This window comes from Watersipora subatra, chromosome 5, assembly GCF_963576615.1.
Source record: "Watersipora subatra chromosome 5, tzWatSuba1.1, whole genome shotgun sequence".
Lineage (NCBI taxonomy): Eukaryota > Metazoa > Bryozoa > Gymnolaemata > Cheilostomatida > Watersiporidae > Watersipora > Watersipora subatra.
This window is the reverse complement of record NC_088712.1, coordinates 39,397,941-39,422,092: the sequence shown is the minus strand read 5'-3', so window position 1 is coordinate 39,422,092 and position 24,152 is coordinate 39,397,941.

Below are 24,152 nucleotides of genomic sequence, written 5' to 3'. Positions count from 1 at the left end.
TTTTAATGCCACACCATTGCTCAATGGAGTTCAAACAATCTGTGCTGAAGGTAGATAAGAAGCCGTGAGCTTGTACCAACTGAACGAGGAAAATTCTCCAAAAGTTCCAGGTGATTAAAAAATTGGTGGTGCTAGCTAAGACAGAAGTCATGCTCCGATGTACATTCCACACATACTTTCAGCTTACTATGAATAATAGAAGGGTACACCGAAGGCCCGTCTCGAGCCACGCGCCTAAATGAGCCCAGATCAGATGGAAAGGGGTTGGCTAGGTGTCTCAACCCAACTCCACAGCCTCATTTTCTTTGTTCTAGAACCACTGCGTGCGCATCCCTCAGCATGGAAGCGCCTCTTCTTATCAACGATCCTCTTTCCAGGCTCATTCATGCAATTCAACCATTTAAAAGTTAAGTCACAGATCCCTCGGAACATCCAAGAATTGTATCATGCTGCAAGAATTTTATGATAGAACACTGACCAAGCCAAAAAACTGAGTATTCTTTTTCCCAATCGGGAGCCAGTATTTAGCACTGAATACAATTATATCGGTGAACCTTCCTTGTTGCAACGCTCCATATCCTAGAAAAATGAAATCCAACCTGTTCATAAGCCTTCCACCGCCTTGGACCTAAAAATGAGTCTGAGTGCGGGGAGACGGAGGTGGGGAAATGGGTGCAAGAATTGTTGGCCAGAGGGCAAATCATGCGTCTGAAAAACGGGATGCTTACCTATTGGGTTTGTAAAAAAAATGATAATGGCAGTCTTTTGGTGAATTACCACAGGCTCAACCAGGTAATCAAACAATGAACCTATTTTTTCCCCAATTCAGCGCCTTGATGCCCTAGCAAAAAGCCAATATATTAGTGCCTTTGATGTCGGCAGTGGATATTGGCGGGTTCGTCTGGACAAAGTTGCTAGGAAAAACTTGACATTCATCACTCCCTCTAAATTGAAGAAGGAAATAGTGGACATGTGCTCCACCCACATTTCATCGACTGATAAAAAACTGTTACATGGGCTATATTGACCAATCTTGTTATTTTTTTGAAATGACCCAACTGTCTTTGCGTCTGTCTTTTAACCTTTCAAATTAGACCAAGTTCAAGCCGACGAAGTGTTAACTACTTTGGTCCTAAACGCGCTAACTGGCCTACATAGTGAGCGACGAAGGTATTGTCAGAAATTCAGCTAAAGTGGAATTAGTTGAGCAAAGGCCCATTTTGAGTAGATTTCAGAAACTGCAAGGATTTCTTGGTACTGTCGGATACTACCAGCAGTAATTTCAGATGCTTGCCACCATGGGAGGCCCCTTCATCTACTGTTGAGAAAAAAGAAACCCTAGTGATAGATGAGCCAAGAGCAGTCAGCATTTGACTCACTTCGCCACGGTCTCGTTAGAGCTTTTGGTCTGTGGTAACCAAATCCGGGAAGCATGTATATCTTAAACACGCATTCAAGCAGGTGCGGTATATGAGCCGCACTGTAACAACAGCAGTATTACCGAGAAAAATTAATTGTTAATTACAGCACAAAACTCATCCCCTCAAAGCGCTTGTACTGCATGACATGTAGAGAGCTGTTGAGAGTTATTAAAGTGGTAAAGCATATCCTTCTATAATTATACTGACATAAGTTTTGGCTATGCACAGACCATGTTTCCCAGCAATTGCTCTGCTGCAGGAAGGAACCCTCTCATCAGGTGGCATGTTGGCTAGGAGTATTAGCTCAGTTTAAATAAGTGTTGGAGCATCGTGTGGCACTGAATCATGGCAATGGAAATGGTTTAAGCCAACAAACGTGTTAGCACTATATGGGGGTGCTCAAATGGAGCATTGCAATAGGGGCCAACTTGGCTTGAGCTCGACCATGAGGAACATAAAGAGACTACAGCGGTAAGAGAAAATCATGCCCCGTTGGGAATTACCAGGTCTCTGCTTGAGGCAATCGGTCAGTGAATGCAACCCTCTGCCTTAACTGTAAAAGCCAAAGTCAGTCTTTGACCGTTTTATTAGTCACCCCTAAAACCATACAAAAACTGCGCTGAGGTTGCCAAGACCACATGTGACATGGCAGACTAAACAGGCCAGCACCCTGCCCTACAAGGGCATGGGTGCTGCACGATGCCGGTTAAATTAACCCTGGGACCCAATGCATCTGCCCAACTAAACAACTAGTTGGTTCGGCTACAGAGCAAGGGAAATAGTGCTGTAGCTATTGTGTATTGAGCGATTTGAAGCTACACTGAAGTGCCTTTGAAGCAAATAGAATTAAGGATCCAGAAGCTCGGGCTTCTGCATAACAGACGAAAATTTCTGAGAAACCAGCATTATAGCGTGATGAAAGCCAGAGTGGCCTCTAATCGCCAACCTCAATAGTGTGCCACCTGCTCACCAGCCATGAGGGAGGGGTCACCTGAGAGACACAGGTCATGAGCCACTCTGATGTAGAGGGAAGAGCAGGCTGCTTCCAGCTTACCTGGTACTGGCCAGGACTGGCAGCTGCTGTCTGCAGGGTAGTATTTATATGTGAGGTATGCCAGGCTGCCAAGCACAGCCGGACTGACCCTGCAAGAAGCCAGCAGCAGTAGTATGCTGGCAGACTCTAGTAGAAGGTCGCCAACAACTTAGTAGGCCCCTGCCTACCTCTCCAAGAGGTGATAATTAAATATTTAAACACTTTAAATACTTTATGACAGGATGCGATCGCCATCTTTAAGACCATGGCTACAATAGTGGCCAGTGCCCTTGATGAAAGGGTTTTCTGCTACCTAGGGCTTTCAGAGCAACTCCGTACAAACCAAAGTGCTTAATTTAAGAGCCAACCAATAGAGTAGCTCTGTCAGCTCTGGAAGATGAGCAAGACATGCACAACTCCTTACCATCCACATGCTAATTTGACTGTGGAGAGAATTAATGGAGGCTTAGGGGATTCACTGAAAGCCATGCTGTTGGCGCAACTACAGAAAAAATGGGATAAACTGTTGTTCCAACTTATGTGTCTGTACTTCTTTTTATATTTTTAGTTCTTTGTAACCTTTGTTTTTGAAAGAAATCTTAGCAATATATATTTATGGTAGTAACCTATCCCTATATTGGTTTTAATAAGACCATTGCCAGCTGGTCGGTCAATTTTTTGCTTGAAACCACACTGAGAGGTTAAAGTAAATTATGTCTATAACACCGGTTTTTTAAAATCATATTGTCGTATGCTGCGATTTCACTGTAACTAGCACCTTTAGCAGTCTTAACCACCATGAAAGATATTTATGAGTAATGATGATGTTCATAACTATGCTTTGAAGTGGCAATGTTGGTAGGTAGTGTAGTGGTTAGTACAGTGGTTGGTAAAACAGATTATGTTAGTTCAATTTTGTCTAATATGAGGCATTTTTGTCAACAAGTTAGTACAGCCTTGGTAATAGTAAATATGTAAAGATGCACTGATCATCCAGCTTGTGTGCTTGATTATTTGCATGATTTTAATACGACATCACTTCCCAAATTATGTAATAGAGTGCAAAGTACTCTAAATATGTATAGCAAATATACAGTTACCAAGTGGTAAAGTGGGTTCAAAGCATACTAACTTAAGTAGAATGTAATTTCTTCAATTTTTTTAGTAACTTGGAACACTTATAAAACTGTTGATAAACAGAACTTAGTAACTTTATGTAAATATGTGACAAAGTGAGCTGAAGCAGAACTGATGCATTCATATTATTACAATTGTAGCCAGATAGATTTCAATCGAGCATTCAGCTTTAACCACAATAACATGTTTCCTTATTGTGGTTAGAATATTATTGAATAAACTATGATTTACCCTTTTTCTGGCTGCATTACTCAACAAGTGGCTCAGTCAGAAAACAGGGGAGCTCTGCATTGATGGACCAAACATGGATTTTAAATCTAGCTGAAAAGCATAGCTCATCGAGCTTGAAAGGTATATAAAAAGGGATTGCAGAAAAGTTAACAGAAGCACTTTCTTCATACGTGTTGATGCTATGATGGCTATACAAATGCCAATTTATATTCATCAATTTAACTGCCAATAATTTGGAAATTGGTGTGGCAAAGTAAATGTAGGTTAATTATAATAATATAATTAATTAAGTAATATGTAATTAATCAATTATACCTTTGATAAACATTTTTATTTGCAGCAGCCAATAGATAAAACATATTTTTTAGAAAACTTGGCATGCAAAGGTTATCAGTTTTCGAAAACTTACATAAACCCAAGTTTTACGTATGTAAATTGAAACGTCTTTTTCTTGCATGACACACTTCTGCTCTCATTCGATTTAAAAAATCTTTAACTATTAAAAAGCATGGCTACCATTTTTTTTTTAAAATGAAATGACTATTCAACTGTATTATTTGTTTATATGCATCTTTTTACAAAATAAGTTAATACTCACTAATCTGGATTGACTTACATACATCTGTATGTAAGTGATTTGAATTATGTTAATGGGAAAATAATTTGACTATAAAACAGTAAATGCAACTTGAAGAGGAAGACATTAACCAAAGATTTTCATACTTTTATTAACACAAACACAAAAAATGATGAAGCACCAGCTATTGTGATACAGTAACTTACCTTTACCTTCAGCTATCACCAGTCGATGATAGCTGAAGGTAAAGGTTTTTACAATACATTTTCAAAATGGTTATTCATTGGTCACTTACTCTTTCTGCAAGGTACTTATATTTATTGCATAGAATGTAAATTATTTGTGTTATGCCATTCTTGTCAGTTTAGTTAGACTAACACAATTTTATGCAAAAAACTTACCATGGTGTCAGGATGGATGAAGAGACTTGTTGTGGTACGTATATTTACTCAGGCAGGTTGATTTGTTCACTTGATGAGCTTTCTTATTATAAATATTAACTTTGTTCATTAATCCAGTTTTTCCAGTTTTGAAAGATTGTAGATTTGCTCAAACTTCTATTTGTAGGTTTTTGCTACATGCAATATTCTATGTTCTTTTATACTGTTTATCACAAAACCTCTTTTATATTTAAATTGAGGTATCAGAAAATATGTGTAAAAATACATAAATAAAAGTATCATAATATTGTGTACACTTTTATTGGCGATTGAAATTATACTAACCAAATGTAGAGAACAAAAATGGTAATATAAACATCAGAAGAATTATTTCAAATCCGTTATGATAAATAATTAATTCATAAATTAGCTGACGGGCCAAGCTCAATTTAAAAAAACTAAAAATGTGTAGGTTACACTAAAGAGCTAATAAAAATGACTATAACACGACTGAAGGCGTACTTTAATTACGGCAGTTACACTCAAAAGAAATTATTGCTACCTTTATAAAACAAAACTTGTGCAAGCGATGGAATATCACCGGAGCTAATGGAACTTGACAGCAAAAACATTATAAAACGACTGATTGTGGATATATAGACAGTAATTTTTTTGAAAACAGTTGGACTCCAGTTTTATTGATCAAACTTTCAATATTTATTTGAAATTATATAAATGTTGCCTAAATTTAAAATTCATGTGGAGTGATGGTCAGCTTGATTTATAAACATAAGGACTCTAGTGTCAGAAACTAACACACTGGCAGCTTTGTGTCCTGTAAAAGATCATCACTTGAAATAGACAGCTGCACAATTATTTTGCAGCAAGGCAGTAGCGTGAATTAGCTGGCAGTGCACCTATTTGCCAAGCCTAATATACAAGTTACGTTCTTTTGCGATCAACTTTAGTTCAAAATCTTTTAAGAAAGAAATCTTAAAATTTTCTTCTCACAGGTAGCGAATCATCATGACTCCTATTATAGTCGAACCCAAGCAGCCGTTACATATAAATAATGGAGTATTAAAAGTCATTAAATTTTTGCGCACTGAAGGCTGTTTTACACTATATTGCCATATTTTGTCGTTGATGCCACAATGCTTCAGTGATTGTCAATGATAACCGTGTTCACACTATTACAAACCATCCTAGCTTGCATCAGGACATACTCTGTGACACAGTGTATCCATTTATCTTTTTAAATTTCTGTGAAGAAAACTCGGTGTTTTCATGTTCTGGTATCAAAATCTAGCTCTGCAACGACTATCATAAACAAGCATGAATAAATCACTCTTTCCTTGCTCGCTAATTATCATAGCTGAGATGGTTTGGCATTTGAAAGGCAGTCGTTGATGCTCGACAAATTTTCGGGAAAGTTTGACAGCTACAAATTTTCCCGATGTGTTTGTGTTACTTAAATGATGCCAAAAAGAAATCACTGACAAACGGTGATATACATGTAATGTGAACCAGCCTTAATGGAGTTGAATCTTGATTTAGTCAATTTTTTTGACACATTTTTTGAGAGCCATTCAGTTAGCAATTGAAATAAATGCGAGGCACTATAGATTCAATTTATTATTACCAGATCATTATGTTTTAAACTGCAAAAAGATACTCAAATAACTATGGAAAATACAATAAATTTTGTGGCAGTAGGTAATATGGCAAACTTTTCAGAATTTTCTGAGTACATCAGTTTGACCGATACAGTAAATAAAAAGTTTTTGGTAAACAGGCAGTAATTTGAGCAAAGATTTAATGGCAAACCAGCAATAATTTTTTTGCAAACTTCCTACACGGCATACTTATATATATGAATATGTAAATAAATATTGAGTTCACTCAGAATCAATGACAATCTCCATAATGTGGGTCATGCCCTAATGTATCAGTTTCTCTACCAAACCGGTGGATGGTCATAACGGTAAGGAAACATATAAGAAAGGTCCAAGTTTTCTTCTTAGAGGAAATTTGCTTAAGCTTCTGATTAACTAGCTTCTTTTGGGCACTGCATGCAGAAATGCATCACAATCCGAGAAATACCTGTCTTGTTCTTGCAGCTAGTTTGGATTATCATGTTATTACAGAAAGACTATTGTCTGTAAAAAAGAGTCGTATCAGATTTAATAGTGGTTCTTAGCTACATTGCTAAGGTTAAAAGATTGAAGTCATTTTTATAAACTCTTAACCAATTGCTAAGTTTCTATCTACTAATTATCAATACAAGCTAAGATTATGATCATTTGCCAAAAACTCAACCACAATGATTTTGGAAAATAAGTAAAAAAGTGATCAGAATTTGTAAAATGAGCCACCTTCATCAAAAATTACAGCCATTGTAAAAGTCTGGTGCGCATTTTGTAAACAATAAAACCTTCAATATGTTAGCCATTTAGCTATCTAACATCATTGGTAATTCACCAGTTCTTTTTACAGCGAAGTTTAGATTTTTGCTATTTCATTTGATTAACTTTAAAATCTTTGCTCTATTAAGAATATGTAGCGCATGTAGTTTGCAAAGATTGTGATTAAAAGCATTGATAATAATAATTCTATATCTGTATGTGGCAAAAAAGAAATTAAATGGTTGCAGAGAAGGTGCATGCCTAATACATTGATTGGCTTCCCTAAGCAAGATATTTGTTGTGTTTTTAGTGCATTTACTTGTTTTATTGCATTAAGCGTTAAAAGGATATTCAGAGTAAACAATTGTTATTTTCCATATTCTGAACCTACCTTATTGAAAGTTTTACTAATATGTTTTGGAATACGTCTTTGGAATTTTTTGTGTTGAGTTTTTACTAGGCTCTTGAATGAAAAAATTTTTTTTGTTTAGGAGCGCTTTTACTGACTATTTTTAACCACTGGTAATATAACCAAACTTTTAGTGTTTTACAATCAAAGTAGTATATTTTATGAATAAATGTTTCAGGCTAAAAGTGCAAGGCCCAAAGATGTTGAGAAAATAAACTTTTGATTTTAAGTCATTGGATTTTTGTGTAATTGAGCACAAAATATATTGAAGTACGCCCAAAGCTAAAAACATTGTTGAAAGCTTGTAACACATTGTTTGAACGTTCTCTGTATTTTGAATGTTTCACTAAAGTTGTTTAAAGACAACAAAATTCAGTTTTAATTTGTACCTGCTTCCGCTATGTGTGAAATAAAACTTTATGAACATGTGAAACCAAAAAATTATAAAATACAAGTTTTGTTTTATGTATTTGAGATATTATTAAAAAGCATTATACAAAATTAAGAAGCAATATTATATTGAATTACAAAATAAAATCAGATTACGATCAAAACCTTTCTGTTTTGATATCAGTTTTAAACTCACAAGTAAATTAAGGTATTGTGTAAAAGAAAACATCAAAAATAGTTTTAATAAACCCAAAAAAATGTATCAAACAAACCAAAAAAGTTTAGTACAGATAAAAAGCCATTACTAAACTATGAGTCATTCTAAAACATGCCAATTACTTTAGTGAAAATTTAAATATATAATGGCCTGTTAGATTTCTAGATAAGAGATTATTATTAACACCCATGCTCAACTCGAGGATCTGTTACTATTGTTATGTTATCTATACAGTGCACTTTTGCCGTGTTCTTAGGGTGGGTGAAGCAGATTTTACCAACCATAATATCTTTCAGTTTTTCAAAGAATTAATTAAAATATTTTATAATTCAGATTAAGACTAAGGTTATATCAACCCAAACCCTAACTTGAATTTAGTACATCAGAGTTGGTGCGACCAAAATAAACTAACAATTAATTTTAACAAAACTTGCTACATTTTATTTAAAAAACCCACAGAACTCGTACCACTTTAATGAACAATCACTACTGATTAATCATCATCCAACAAATAAATCTGACGATATAACATTTTTAGGAGTACTTATTGACTCTCAGCTGAATTGGAGCAATCATATATCCAAACTGTTAAAAGACTTTAGACCTTATGTTAGGTTGATTTTTCGATTGTCTCAGTACCTCTCCAAGAATGTTCTGCTAATTCTGTATAATTATTTCATCAATTCCAAACTCTCGTATTGTGTAGAGACAAAATATGCAAGAGCATACATATTTTTGACCAAAATGAATGAGAGTGATGGTGTAGGGTTCCTGTATCATTTTGTTCAAGAACCGTAACTATTGACGCTGTCTTTTTTTACTGTTATGTAGCTTTGGAGCAATTAAATTAAGCAAAGAAAACTTAGCAGTAATTGTTTTAGACATAATCAAATTGGCATGCATTTTCAAACTTGACATATTGTCGTGCATTCACATATTAATCTGCTATAAAGATTAAAATAAAATTTATAAACCCCCTAGTCTTGGTTTTTTGATATGGCTATAACTGTTGCAAAAACATGTATTTAAGCAGATTTTGGTTAAAACACACATATTAATATTATAAATGAAGTGAATGCATCTACTCAGATGCTGGTTTGTTTGCTGGCAGTATATCACACACAAGTATGCATCAGTTACAAATGTTTTTTAGTTCATTTAGAGTTGAAAATTTTCATTAATGTTTTTAAGGTTTTAAACTGCTGACTCAACTGTAAATCAGATAAAATTTGGGTATTTATACAGACGTATTCTTTCTTTAACATTAAAAACTTTTTCTCTGTTTTAGTGAAGATCGACCAGCTAAAAGGGAAAACATATCTTTAGCTGTCTGTCTGCATTTAGTTGTATTGATTAATGAGTGGTTTAGTCTTCACCTATTATTAAATGCTTAAATAGCAGTGAGTTTTTTCGTCTAATCAGCAACTACTACCATCGGACATGGCAGACAACTATCTTTTCTATCTCATCAATTTATTGGCTGCTATTTTTGTATACTTAAAACTATATTGTCTTTGATAGATTAAGCGCTAATGCCTTTCTCAGATTATCAACTCAATAGCCTAAACTGAACGCTTTAAAGTAGTTAGGATTAAATAAAGCTAAATGATGCTGTTTGTGTAGATTTTGCGATTGTTTAATTTTTACTGTTTTTTAATGCATGTTTAATTTTACCAAACTGGTTTCTATAGCTTGGCTGTCTCATCATTTCACCATAGAGTGTTTCCTATATTCAAATATAGAAAAATCCTTGATTTGTAGAGACGCAACTTTAGTTAGAGGTAATTTTGTTAAACAACATAACAGACCTGAGGTTTTCTATCTCACTTTAAAAGCTCTGGAAAAGTGATGCATGCTGATATGTTTGCATATTTTACGCACCCTTACAATGTGTAAGCTCAGCATGTTTTTTGAAAATGTTTCTATCTTAACACCATCATAGTGACAACACGTCTTGGTTATTATTGCATCTTTAATCTTGTCATTTTCATATTTTAATGTGAAATTGGTTAAATTAGCTCTTTCGAATTACACTTGGCAAATATATTCATTTTAATTACTAAAGATTGAACACAAAACAATATATTCAAAGGTATAAATTAGCCTTTTTAATTGATTTTAATATGCTACAGTTTCAAATGCATAAAACTGTTTTTTTGTTTGAATTTGGATTTTGAAATTGGCAAATGCCGTTTTTTAGTATGGACAGAATCATAAACCGGCTTTTAGTGTATTTTTAAAGTTGTTCTGTGACTGAAAGTTTAGCCTAAGTATAAATTAAGTTTAACTTTTTTTTAAGTTGTTAGAAATAATGATTTCTTGTTTCCCTAAAGCCTTAAATTAGTTCACTGTTGTCACACTTTACTATATTTCATATATAAATAAAACAACTCTGTGGCTATTGCTCAGTTATGGTTGCCTCTTTTACTGGTAAGGGTGCTGCGAAAAATTATTTCCCTATAAAAGCATTACTATGTATTTTTCAAGTAATTTTTATAATTTGTAGTTTTATGTACTTTAAAATGTGAGGATGAAAACTAAATTTAAAAGCGTTCATGGACAACATAAAAATGTTATACTAAAAATTAGGTTTTGCTGTTATTTTTATGACAAGTTTTGTGTAAAAGTAACTGCCTTGTTGTAATCACAAAAACTATTGTCTTGAAAAGCTTTCATTACAAGATGAAAAGGTTTTAAGTATGTAATGCCCATATTTTGATTAATTTTGTATGCTTTGTGTTTCGCAGATTGTTTTGGTTTATATCAAAGTACCAAGTGTAAATTCGCAAGCTGAAGCTTTTTGGAGAAGTTACCGGATAGGAGGCAAAACTATCTTTAGACAAAGAATTGAGCATGCTGGGTAATGTTGCACTGTATTTTTTTCCAGGCAAATATTTTGTTGAGTTTCAATGACAACTACATACCATATACATGTATGTTTACTATAATAATACATGTATATTGTTTCTATACAGCGGCAATCGAACATTAAACTTCTAAATTCACTAATTCAAATTGTTATCTCATATCGAACTGCTTTTCTCAAAAAAGAAATTGAAGTTATATAAAGTTCAGTTCTAAATTAACTTGTTTCTAGAACCTAAAATTACTACAAAAAGTTGATATTTGTAAAAAATGCTGAGAAGTAAAAACTGGTATTATTTCAAAACATAGTAAGATATAAATTGTTTGTGTAAAGGTACAGTGCGGTAAACATATAAAGTTGTTATCAAAATTTTAAATATAAGGCATTACACTTTAAGGAAAACCACTTTCTTCATTCATTTATAGAACATCAATGATATGCCATTTTTATGGTGACATGCAAAAAATTGTAAGCTGAAAAAGTTTTAACTAAAATTTCAGCAATAATAACAATGATAATAACTACTATTTAAGCATTAAAATCAGTAATGATAGTGAAAACAGAACTGATAATACATTTTGTGGTAATTCAGTTTGGTAGCAAAACAGGCTAATCAACTCACACCAAACAATTTTCAAAAAGGGAAGTTTTCTCCCAAAACTAAGGTGACCACAAATAAAATACTTGAAAATAAAACAATCAACAACATCATGCACATCAAATTAAAAAAAATTACCACAGATGCTAGGTTTAATTTGGAACTCTGGACACTAAAAACATGAAAATGATTAAAAGAAAGGCTGATACATAGTATTTGATACCAGACTGAATAGGAGCGGTTGTAACTACGACAATAACCATATGAGCAGTTGTAACAGTACGTTTCACTTCTGACTTATTCTACTAAACAAGTGATGAAATAAAAGAAGTCAATAAAAAGAACAAGAAATCCGATGGTGATGAATTGTGCACTCTACTCAAATGTAGATATAGCAAAGCTGTATATCTGTAGTAACAATGGCAGCCAGATATTACCATCGAACAAAATTGTGTGAGAAGTAAAGAATCATCACTGATTTGTGTGTCAGCAACTCCTTTAAGAGCAAATATGATGTCTGCATAGGTTTTTGACAGTATTGGCTCTGTAATTTAGGAGCATTGATGCACAAACAAAAGCTCTGTTGTCTTTGCTAGACATGTCTGAGTTTGATGGAGTAGTAACTATCATAAAGCCAGCATTTGTCAGTGTAATAATCTTATATTGAGTGTTAACTGCATGTATAAGATGTGTGTAAGCAACTGATATAACTTAGCTAGCGCAAACATAGCTTGCATAGGTAATCTTTCAATATGATGATGAACTGACTCAGCTACTGTACGGCTGGTAAAATCATTAGCAATCAGTGTGAGCACCCACTGTGACAGCTTATTTAGTTTTTTATCTTATTTAGTTGTTGCACTTTAAAATGCTCTAAAAATATCAAAAGTCAGACACTCATAGGGAAATACCATATCCACATAACAGTTTAAAATAATAAAAGTTGATTGCATAAACCCTAAAAGTTAATTACAAAACACAATTGTACAAAAACTGATTATTGGCACAAAACTAACTTTTTGATCAAAACTGCACAAAAACTCAACATGTCTCTTTAAATAAAAATAAAACACCAAAATCAGGTGAATGTAGCTTTAAAATATTTGTCCTAATCAAGCGAAGTTTAGACGATTGGGTGGTTTGAACACTTGTCCCGCCCTGACCTAGTGACAACTGAGGAAAAGCTTGAACTCATTTGATTAGGATAGGTTGCACCTGTCGACGCAAGAATGGCGGCGCCACTTTGGTCAACAGAACTGGAAACAACAGCTAGCTGACCTTGCTGAGCAGAATAGACCGGAACCAAAGTATTATCAGAACTAGTGCTTTTAATGAGGTCTCTGTTGTTTCCTAATGTTATCATTAATCGAGGTTTTATTATAAGCATGAAAAAATTGGTTAGGCTGTTATGATGGGATGTGGGCATTTTCAAGGTCTCAGAACAAGGTCTCAGAGCCTTTATGTTGCGCCAGAAAACCTTGCCATCTGATTTAGTAACTTTGAGACGTTTCCGTGTGTTCAACAAGAACGTTTTTTGTCTACTTTCTATGGTCTAGTTTATGCCAAACCCTCATGTCTATACAATACTCTGTGGGAAGGGTAGCTTTATTATTCTGAAATATAGCTTGTGATTGTTTTTAAACCAATCGATTGTGTATTTTCCCTAGATTTAGTTCTTAGGACTTCATTTGGTGTGGTCGGCTATGTAAATGTCCTCTTATATATTGGTCCTGTAACAAAACTGATAGGAATGGAAGTTGGTCACCCAATGGAGTTGACTGTAATTTGGATAAAACATCACACAACGTCTGACCAGATATCTTTATTTTTTTTAGACTTTGCAATGGTTTGATTCATGCGTTTCGCCAACCCATTAGAATGTGGATTGTAAGAAAAAAAGTTATATGTTTAAAATCATTATGCTCAACAAAACATTTAAATTCATAATATGTAAAATATGACGCATTGTCACTGACTAAGGTTTCGGGCCGACCAAAGTTGATAAATCGCTTTTTTCGTAAATTTATGACTTCTAAAGACCAAAAGTTTTCACTTGATAGCAGGTGGGCTACTTTGAGTATCAATTCACTGTTACCAAATAATGGTTTCTATCTAAGTGGAAAATACCTATACTAACTGACTGCAAAGGCTATTCTTGGATATCATTTGGTTCAATGGTATACTCTCTGTTTGATCTCATGTATTCCTGCCAAACCAAACATGATTCGGCCAAATCTCTAATCTGAACTAAACAGCCTGGCTAATAAACTGCACCTTTTGGCTCACTCGGTACATTCACTTACTCTCAAGTGACCAGCATGTATTTGGTTCAACACTGTTTTCCTCATTGCTACAGGAAAAACAATCTGGGCTCGACACAGCAGAAGGTCATCATGCATTTTGAGATCAAATTTTACATTCTAGTAAAGTTTTAGTGGCTCAAGGCAAGCAGGTTTAGTCATTGGCCAGCCATGCTCTATGTTTGACGCTAGTATCTGCTTTGTGGGATCTAGTTTGATTGCCTGACTCAAATTTTCCTTGAACAGAGGTTGTGTGATAATACTTGTGGTTATTGAACCAATCTGATTATGATCTAGCGCCTCAAGTTTATTAGCCACATCACTGTAGCTAAGGAAAAATGTGGGTGACAATGTTCCAACCAAAATTAGGTATCTACCTGGTTCATGAATTTAATTTTAATCAAATATTTGATTACATAGTCTCATAAGGATTAATCTAGGGCAAAACTCACTTAAACCTTTTTTCATAATTCCAACTAGTGGAAGATGATTTGTTTCTACTATGACATGCTAGAAGTATATGTACTGATGAAACCTCTTTTGACCATATTGAAACACGAGGTATTCCTTCTCAGTTTATTCATATTTTCTCTGAGTTTCTGTAAAGGAACAGCTGTCATATTTTATTTGTTGGCTTGCATGCTTTATTACTGCTCCTATGTATGCCAAAGTGACTGACATCAACTAATAGAGTAACTGGGAACTCTGGATCAAACATTTTTTAACATTGGGCTAGATGATACAAGCAACTTTAGTTTTTCCAATGCCTGTTCAGCTGCTTTGCTCCATGATCATTTCACACTATTTTTAGCTAGCTCGCATAGTGAGATGGTAATTTTTGATAGATTTGAACATATCTTATCTAGATAGGTGGCTATTCCTAAGAGCCTACTGACATCATCTTTACAGTCTGCTTTTGGCATTTTTGTTTTGCCTCTCTTTTATGGACATCGGCCATGACAGTACTATTGCCTATAATGTGAACCAGACATTTCACCTCAGACTGCCTAAACTTGTATTGCGTCTCTTTCATTTTCAAATTACAATCTCTGCATCTCTGCAACATCAACTTTAAGATTTTATCGTGATTGGCCTCAGTCGCTTCATGAATCAAAAAATCCTTTACGTAACATTTCACTCTATCGATGTCTTCAATTACATCCAACACGGCTTGACAGAATATCTCAGTACTAAAGGATATCACACAACTCAATCTAAGAAATCAATATTTACCAAAATGAGTGGCAAATGTTGTCTACAAACTGCTAGCCTCATCTAGTTAGGTCTGCCAAAATCCTGAGGGTGCTTGTAATATAATGGATACTCAAGACTTTGAAAGTCTATCAAATATTTCACTAGCTGTTGGTAATGCAAAATGTTCACATTTTAGATTTTTGGTTAACTGCGTAGGGTCTAGACAAATCCTGAGTAACCCATCAACTTTCAGTAGGTTTACCATAGGGTGCAACCCAGTCAGTAGCCTGTCTTACTTTAGCTCTTGTGCCCTTACAATCTCTTAGCCTAAAAGGGTCCTTCCTAGCACTCGGTATAAAAAACTGAGCACTCTCTTTTAGCTGCAATGCATGCTTATATGACAACCTGCCAAGACTATTGAACACATCAATGTATTGTTTAGCACCCTATCTTTAACAGAATCCGCCCTATTAACCAACCAAGGATCAATGCAACTAGGCAGCCTCGATAAAGTTGCCATGTTTGTATCAGTTTTTTACGACTATAAACTCAACTGTATGATACTTATTGCTAACATCCACCAGTAACATAACTTTGTCTAATACATCAAGTGCATGACCACCAGGCCCGTATTCCAGGAGGGGCGGCTAGCCGAAGGAAGTATTAAGGCTGCTAAGTTTCCGTGGCCAAGTACAGTCAAGTTTGGATAACTCGTCCTCGGATAAAATGTAACATTTCAGTTCAAACATAAGGTTAACTCGAACGGATCAGTTTGGTCCATTCCCACGCAATGATAAAATGCTTCAGATAACTCGACCTCAAGACATTTATTCGAAAGGTTATTTGCCCAACGGGCATGGAGACGGTTTTTATTGCTGTAGAATATAACTTTATTCCAGACCATAGAGACAAACATTACTTTTAGTAGTTTTTAGGCGTCATTATTATCATCATCAGTGGCAAAATATTCTTGTTAACGACCTTTATAAAAGTTTGCAAAATATCAAGATTTACCAAACATCCGCTTGGCCATGTCCCATCGAATGCGTAGAAACCTCCATATGAACTTAAAATAAATTCGGCAAAATTGATCTTTGGTAAGACGCTAAAAAATATTTCTTTTTTCTGAGTGTTTTAACTGTGGTCAAGTTTTGGCTATTTTAATTTAAAAACATTTCGTCAGTCACATCACCTAAAACAAAACAAATCTCAAAAAATAGCAAAATGTTGATACTTTCCAATTAAACTTTTTAAAACTTCATATGAGAGGTCCGGCTGAGGTGAGGCATTACATAAGAGAAACCTGTTGGGGGCTTACACCGCCCCCCTCAACACCCCCAGGTGCTCATAAATAGTCGCCTAACATTAGCCGCCCTCAACTTGCAACCAGTGAATACAGGCCTGATGTCCACTAAAAGACACTAATGATCTAGCATGCTTGACAATTGTCACCTGACTATTTACGCTGTCTGGTGCAGTCTGTAAAATTACATTACATGATGCCTTTGTATCCACTTTTAATCATGATTGCCTTTCGTTGCACTTAGCATTGATTGTTCATTTTCTTCGCTCATTGATGACAAACACAATGTCTTAATGTTAACACTTGGTGTTAACGTTGTTAGGTTCCGATACGCTATTTCAGTGTTGTGACCGTCATTTCCAGTAGACCAGCATGTAGTGGAAGAGTGATTTTAAGGTAGCATTTTCTTCACACTTTTCCGTGAGCCGGGCATATCTCTCGTTGATGTTCTATAGCGCAGTATTTACAGTTTTTATCATTTATAATAGTCCAGTTCTATATTTTCTATCTTATTGTGGGTTTGGTCTCTGGCTCTGTGACAATGATATTTTTTGTTGTGGAAGTTCAACTCTTCCTATGGCATTAACAACATCTTTCAGTACACATTTCTCTTAGGTATTATGTTGTAGCTTCTTTACATTTGCGTACTGAGATAACCTCCTGTAATGTAGGATTGCCCAGCAAGTTGAATATATCCTCTCGAACCGACTTAGGAACCTACTCTAGAACCGACTTTTGGATCGTTCAGTGTCTGGAATATTTATTGGCCTTGTGTGCCAAAAAGTGTCAATAAAATTGCAAGTTGTACCGCTCCATTTTTTTTAGTCTTTTCTGTCGTTATCATGTAAGATTCATATTGTTCAAGCCAAGCTTTTCAACTTCTACTAGTCTTGTTGGGGCTGTACGCTTAAAAACTTGCTGGCAGTTTCAACCCTCCCTATGCCATGTTTCCTTTTTGTTTTCTTCAAAAACTCCTCTCCTGACACCATATCAAAGAAGCCAGTATTTTTTCAGTATAATAAGGTTACATCAAATGAATACTGCATGTGTAGGATGTGCGTAAGAGACTGGTAAAATGTTGTTAGTACAAATATAGCTGGCATAGGTAATCCTATAATAATATGAGAATGAGCTGTCTCAGATACTTTAGGGCTGGTAAAGTCGTTAGCACTCAGTGTGACCATACGCTGTGACAGCAACCTAGTTTACTGAAAGTATTTTCAGCTGTAGAGAACAAATTATGGTTGAACTTCATTTTGTCACTACAAGTGGCCGTTTGAAAGTTGAAAAATGTTGGAGTGACGACTGTTCTTGATAGGTTGTAGAAGAGTAAAAACTAATACATTTTTGAAGAAACATTTACCGGTATATGACTCTTCGGTGACTTTAGTTTGAAAGAACAAGAAATAAGAAAAGAATATATTTCAAGACTTGTAGTGGAACTGCCTAAATGTGGAAAGTAATTAAAGTTTCTGGATCTACAACAGATATTCTGTAATAAATGGCACTCTTCAGAGTTGAGACGAAAAAAATATTTTTTATACAACAGGCAGCTTTGCTTGACTCAGCAGTTTTACTTTAAAAATAGATTTTACTCCATCTATCGCAGTTTAGTAGGACTGGTTCAATGACTGGAGTACATCATTGCTAATTTTTTGACTTGAAAATAATGAAAATAATTATGGTAATGATAAAATACGACAGCAGAAAACTGTAGACAAATTACTTGCCTACCAATTTTATGAAAGCTATTCAAGAAATTGGTAGTTGCTCAAATGATTGGACACCAAAAAGACGCTTGGATGGGTAAAGAGTGAAAATATCCAGAGCCAAGTACAAAGAAACTAAAAATTACCTAATGCTTGATAAAGTGATACTGAAGTACTGTAAACATCAACAGATTGGACTAGCAGCAAAATGGATTGATTACTAGAAATATTATAGGTTAGTGACCCAGTCCTGAATTCTTGAGTTTTTGTGGATAACAGGGGTGTTAGAAAAGAGCAATAGTTTTTAAACAAAAATTTATCAAAACTAGGAAGCATGTCTAGAATTTTAAAGTCACAATTTAGTCATTTTATTAATTAATATAGGAAGTTTTTGGGGATTTCAGTATGACTGCCGCTAATTCAAATTATCATCTAATAGAGTGTGATACAAAAATGCAAAGTAAAGATATATGCTTAGACTGTCTCATCCTGTCAAAATTACTTACTAGCTCTACAAGTTTGACTTAAAACTACATGACAAAAACAATAAAAACCAAATTATTTGGCATAAATAGCCAATATGTTCACCCATTACATAAAAATAAATTTCGGAGTACAAAATGTAATGCGATTTTACTCCAAAATAATATTAAGGATGTACATAAGAGTATAGCATCTTCAGATCACGAACCTAAGATCAGGAAGTTATAAATATATGGTAGCACGGATAGCTGATAAAATTAAAACAAAATAAATGGATGATAAACTAGAAGGAGATCATATATAAAGTCATACTAGTACGGGAATAAAAACTGAATGGAAAGAAAATGATCATCACCATGATTCCAAGAGCCGTTGAAGATTAGAGATAGCCTGAAAAAATAGCCCGCTGAACACAAGAAAACATAAACATCATAGACATAAATCTATATAAATTATCAGCTATAAACCGAGTAATGCTACCAAAAAATGATGAACTGAATTTTGAACGAAACTTACTAATTTTGCTGCTACTCAAGCAATTGTCAGGATTTTCATCTATTTCAAAGAAACACTTGTTCCATTTGCATACATTCACACAAAATTAAGTTTTGATCACAACCTGATCATTTGATATTTTAAGCAACATTTTTGGGAGTAAACAACAGTATAAAAATTTAGCTAGAAAACTCTTCAATGTTCTCTTAAAAACAGATAACAAATTCTAACTACAAAATAACAAAACATAATAACTTCTCTTTGTTTAAAAATTAAAAATGTTATTATCACTGCACAAAAAGAACAGATCACGACAAATATTGTCTTCAAAATTAATTAATACAAGTAAAATATTCTTGAAAGAATACCTGACCGACATGTTGTAGTTACAATACATAATATAATATATATCTTTATAGAAAATAGCTTTGTAATCCTATTTAAATATTTATGTATAACTAAGATTGTAAAGCTTTAGACATGCGCTATCGCTTCATTACAGTTGGAATTTTCAGCCGCCTCATCTCATAGAGTTTGTTTAAAAGGAAAGAGTTATTTCAGTAGTATTCCAATGCATAATAGCGCTATTATTGCTGTACATTAACAATGCTATTTTACAGATAGTTTCATTTTTGTACAATGTGCCTATTTGCATAGACTTGTTACTGTGTCTCAAAACTATATTACTCAATACAACCAGTAAATCTAGCCATTAACATAGAGATAAATATGTTTAGCAAAGGCTTTAGATTTCATACTACAAAGTTCAATACTCACATTAATAGTGTAGAGCAAGTGAAATAGTGTATTGCTTAAAGTCTTAAATATAATCTTAGCACATATTATTTCTTAAAAATTTGCCAGTTTAAACCATCAGCCTGCCCACTCTTGGCCTGGTTGATTTGCGTTGAGCTATTGTAGTTTTTATACTCATTAGTTCCATTGAGACAGCATGTAGAAGTGATTCTCATAATTGGTTTAAAAAATGTGTGCTAGCACCTGTTGCCAACAAAATTGTAAATAATATGGTATGCACTTTTACAGTCTGTAGAATGTTCTACCTTGTATGTAAATACTAATTGGTAAACACTTTGAGTCAATCAAATTCAACGACAAGCTGATTAAATGAATACACAATGTACAAGATGCTAAAGGCAATCAAGTTGTGGTAGTTAGATTTTGATATATAGATGTTTCGACAGAATGTAAGTGTTGTTGCATTAACCACGCTACACAAAAGCATGCATTAGGATGCTGTGTTATTGTGTTTTCACAAAACTTTCATCATAGAGAAACAGAGGCAGTGAATGATATTAAACACTCAGGACTGAGCTAAAAAAATTGAGTTATGCGCTCAACAAAAGCAGAATGACAGCCATTGAATACATACATGTAGCAATGAAATTTGAACATCGATTACTTAACATTTTTCGAAGAATCTCGATCATCGATCATAAATAGTTGGTGATCAAGCATAGCATATTGAACATCAGGTATTGTGACCTAACATGATGTATTGTAAATTATTGAATCATCTGTAATAAATTTTAAGCTTTGAGCATTGAGCAGTGATTTTTTAGAGAATATGTCACTGAGCACTGAGTACTATAAGCTAGCACTGTTGAAGCCACTGGAGCAAGAACTCTAATAGCACACTGTAGTTTACCTACTGATCATTTTATCTTTGTTTATATTGTTGTAGAATAACTTTTGGAGAGCTTAGTTTGGCAATAAGCTTACAGGTATCAAGTAAGGTGGTTCATTTTGAAGAAGATCTTTATATACCTTGGAACATTCTTTACGCCTCGGCTTATTTTATTAAGTCTATAAATTCAACTCACCAAATTGATATCGCAGGAGATGATTACAATGGAGCATTTGTAAATGGAATAGGTAGCAATGCTCGGTTCACAAATATATTTTCTTTTATTCAGCTAAATTTGACTACAATACTAATTACTGACAGCTTTAACAACTGCATCAGAAAGATTGATCGCTTGACTAATGAAGTGTCAACCTACACAGGATCTTGTACCGAAAGTGGCAATGTAGATGGAAATATCTTTGATGCCATGTTTTTTTATCCAGCCGCAATGGTGTTGGGTGAAAACCAATTAAGCCATAGTGTATTTGTATCTGATGTAAAAAACAATGCGATTCGTATAATCGACATTAATTCTGGCACAGTGTCCACAATAGCTCAAGGACTAAGTAGTCAAGAAGGTCTAGCCCTGGATAGTTCATTTCAAAACTCAATAATAGTAGTCGGAAAGATTTACCTTAAAAGGATAACGCTTCTGAACAATGGTACAAATGTTATAACTACTCTCAATCAAGGCATAAATAACCTAACAGATGATGGAAACCTTATCAATGCAACATTTCATACTCCAAAAAAAATATTATCTTTAGGGAAAAGCGTTTATCTGATTCCAGAAAATTACTATTATGGGTCCGTTCGAGTGGTAGACTTGGAAGAAAACTTTGTTTCTTCTATTTGTAACAAGCAGGAAATCTTTTTCACTCCTGGAACTATTTATAACTGTACAATTGATGATATTAATGGAATAGGGCTGCTCTACAACAATATTTACTTTGGTGTTCATCAGAAACTGATTCAACTATCAGGTGAGAGCAGTTAACCTTTTTACTTCCATCCGTGTACAAACTTACATTTCGGCCTACTGCCAGCATTATGCAAATCATTACAGATTGAACTGAATGATAGGTATACCAATCTTTAAATTTCAAACACTATCTATAATAAACTTATGTTACATTTTATATGCATTCACCATGTAACAAACAAAACTATGCGAAAAATTAGTGCACCTATATTATGTGCAACTTTAAAGGCAAGTGAATATGTGCAATATTGTCGAACAAAATAGTTGTACATGTACTTAGCATGCACGTTTGTAAATATCTGCATGTTAGAATCCATTCTTGATTAGTATAGAATTTTAACTTATTTGAAGTTTTTTGGAGAAAAGAATGCCCACAGTTTTATATTGATGAATATTGGAATTTTCTTTACTTAGCAGAAAGCGAAATAATGCCATTTTAGCAAGTCATGACAGAGCGAGTTAAAATTTTGTTAATGAACACTTCCATCTATAACAAACTTGGTGATTTTAATTTCATATAATTTATTATCATGATATTGAGTGAAATTATTATGTACTAGGAAGAGTGTAGAAAAAATGTTTGGTAGATGATCTAAGTAATAGATACCCTACCATAGATTACCAGTAGATTATCCGTAGATTAACAGTAGATTACCAGTAGATTACGAGAATACCAGTAGATTACCTAAAAAACTGTGTGTATGTTGATAACCATTATAAGCAAGTATGTGCATTCACTCTTAATTATATGTTAACTTTACCTAGTCTTACAAATTTATTGGCTTTTCTAAAAGTTCAGTTCCACTTTCACAATCTCTTAGTGATGGTAGTAGTTTCAACTTTTTGTCTTTTACACAAATATTATTATTTTCTTTTAAAAGCATTTGATTCTTTTGTGAATTATTGCAGCATGTAGAGGATTTCTAAGGTTTGCATTGCTCCATGACATTTTTCAAATGGATTTCACAATGAAACTTAGCATATACAAATAAATTAGTCTTAATAAATATTGTTTTTCTAACTTTGGAATGTTTTTATCAAATTATGAAACTACCTACGTGTATATTTCATAATTTGTGTTTTGTTCTTTACATGAAAGTGACAGGTTCTCAGCTACATTCAACTTACTTGATATTAATAAATTGCAACAACCACTCTAAATTATTTTTAAAATGTTGTTGCTAGCTGCTTTAGCAATATTGTAACTAACATGTGTTCTCTTAGCAGAGAAAAGCAGTTAAAACACAGTTTGTCAAATTGTCAATTCGATTTTATTGGCTAACTGTTCCCCTTTTTTATTTTGTGTTTGTTTGGCTGTTGTTGTATAGAATAATTTGAAAAAATCATGTCTAAATTTAAATTATTGCTGTTAAAAACTTTAAAAAATTGGTATTTATTCTTCCCAGGTAGCTTTAGTGACAAAAGTGCAAAAGAATATTTAAGTGCCCTGTTTAAAAAGTCTAGTCAAGATACTTTGAATCATTTAAAATTAAAAAAGTTAAATGAAAGGATATTGCGAAGTAGATTATGTTCCAAACAACTTATGCTTCTAGTGTAAACCACAATTATATTGCAATTATTCTAATCATAAGTTGTTTTAAAATGAAAACTTTTAATATGTTGTAGTAACCTTTGAATGCTCACAACTGCCTAATATCCAAAATGGAGCTTGCAGTGGAAACAATATCAGTGTCACTTGTGTATGTGATCCTCCACACCAGCTAGTGAAAGGAGACTTAATTTTAAACTGTACGGCTAATGATAAGTGGCTTGGTGTTTTACCAATCTGCCAACGAAGTAAGATTTTACAAAAGTATAGATGGATAACAAATTTATGAAAAGTAAAGGTTTGCTGTTTTCACGCAAGAGAGCTGATGCAGTGATTTCACTCTTTAAACTTGCAATGTCTCTTTTCTGTTCTAATTGTTTGGGTAAAAAACAATTTTTCCAAGCCACTCAGCTGGTTTTAAAAACTCTTTCTTACAGCTGTAATAGTGGGTAATGGCTGAAAATGGTTGGTTGTGAAACAGAGAAGCAAAAATTAACATAGTGTAAATTAAATTTATTGAAAGGATGATGACATTCAGGTGACAAGCACATGACTGGCAGATGACAAGTGGATGAGAGGTTGTGGTCCAATTTGATCAAATATGATACTGTGGTGGATTTTACTGTGTCACTTTTACGGTTTTCCACAGGCTGAGTAATCACGAAGACTGAGTTGTTATCTGAGCATACAATGTATATTTACATAATGAATATAGTTGTATTAATATAACAACGTCATGCATACATAAAAATTACACAGTATAAGGATAAGGTGTTTCTCGTATGCAAGGAGCTGCGCTGCTCTGCTTGCCTGTTTATCGCATCTTTT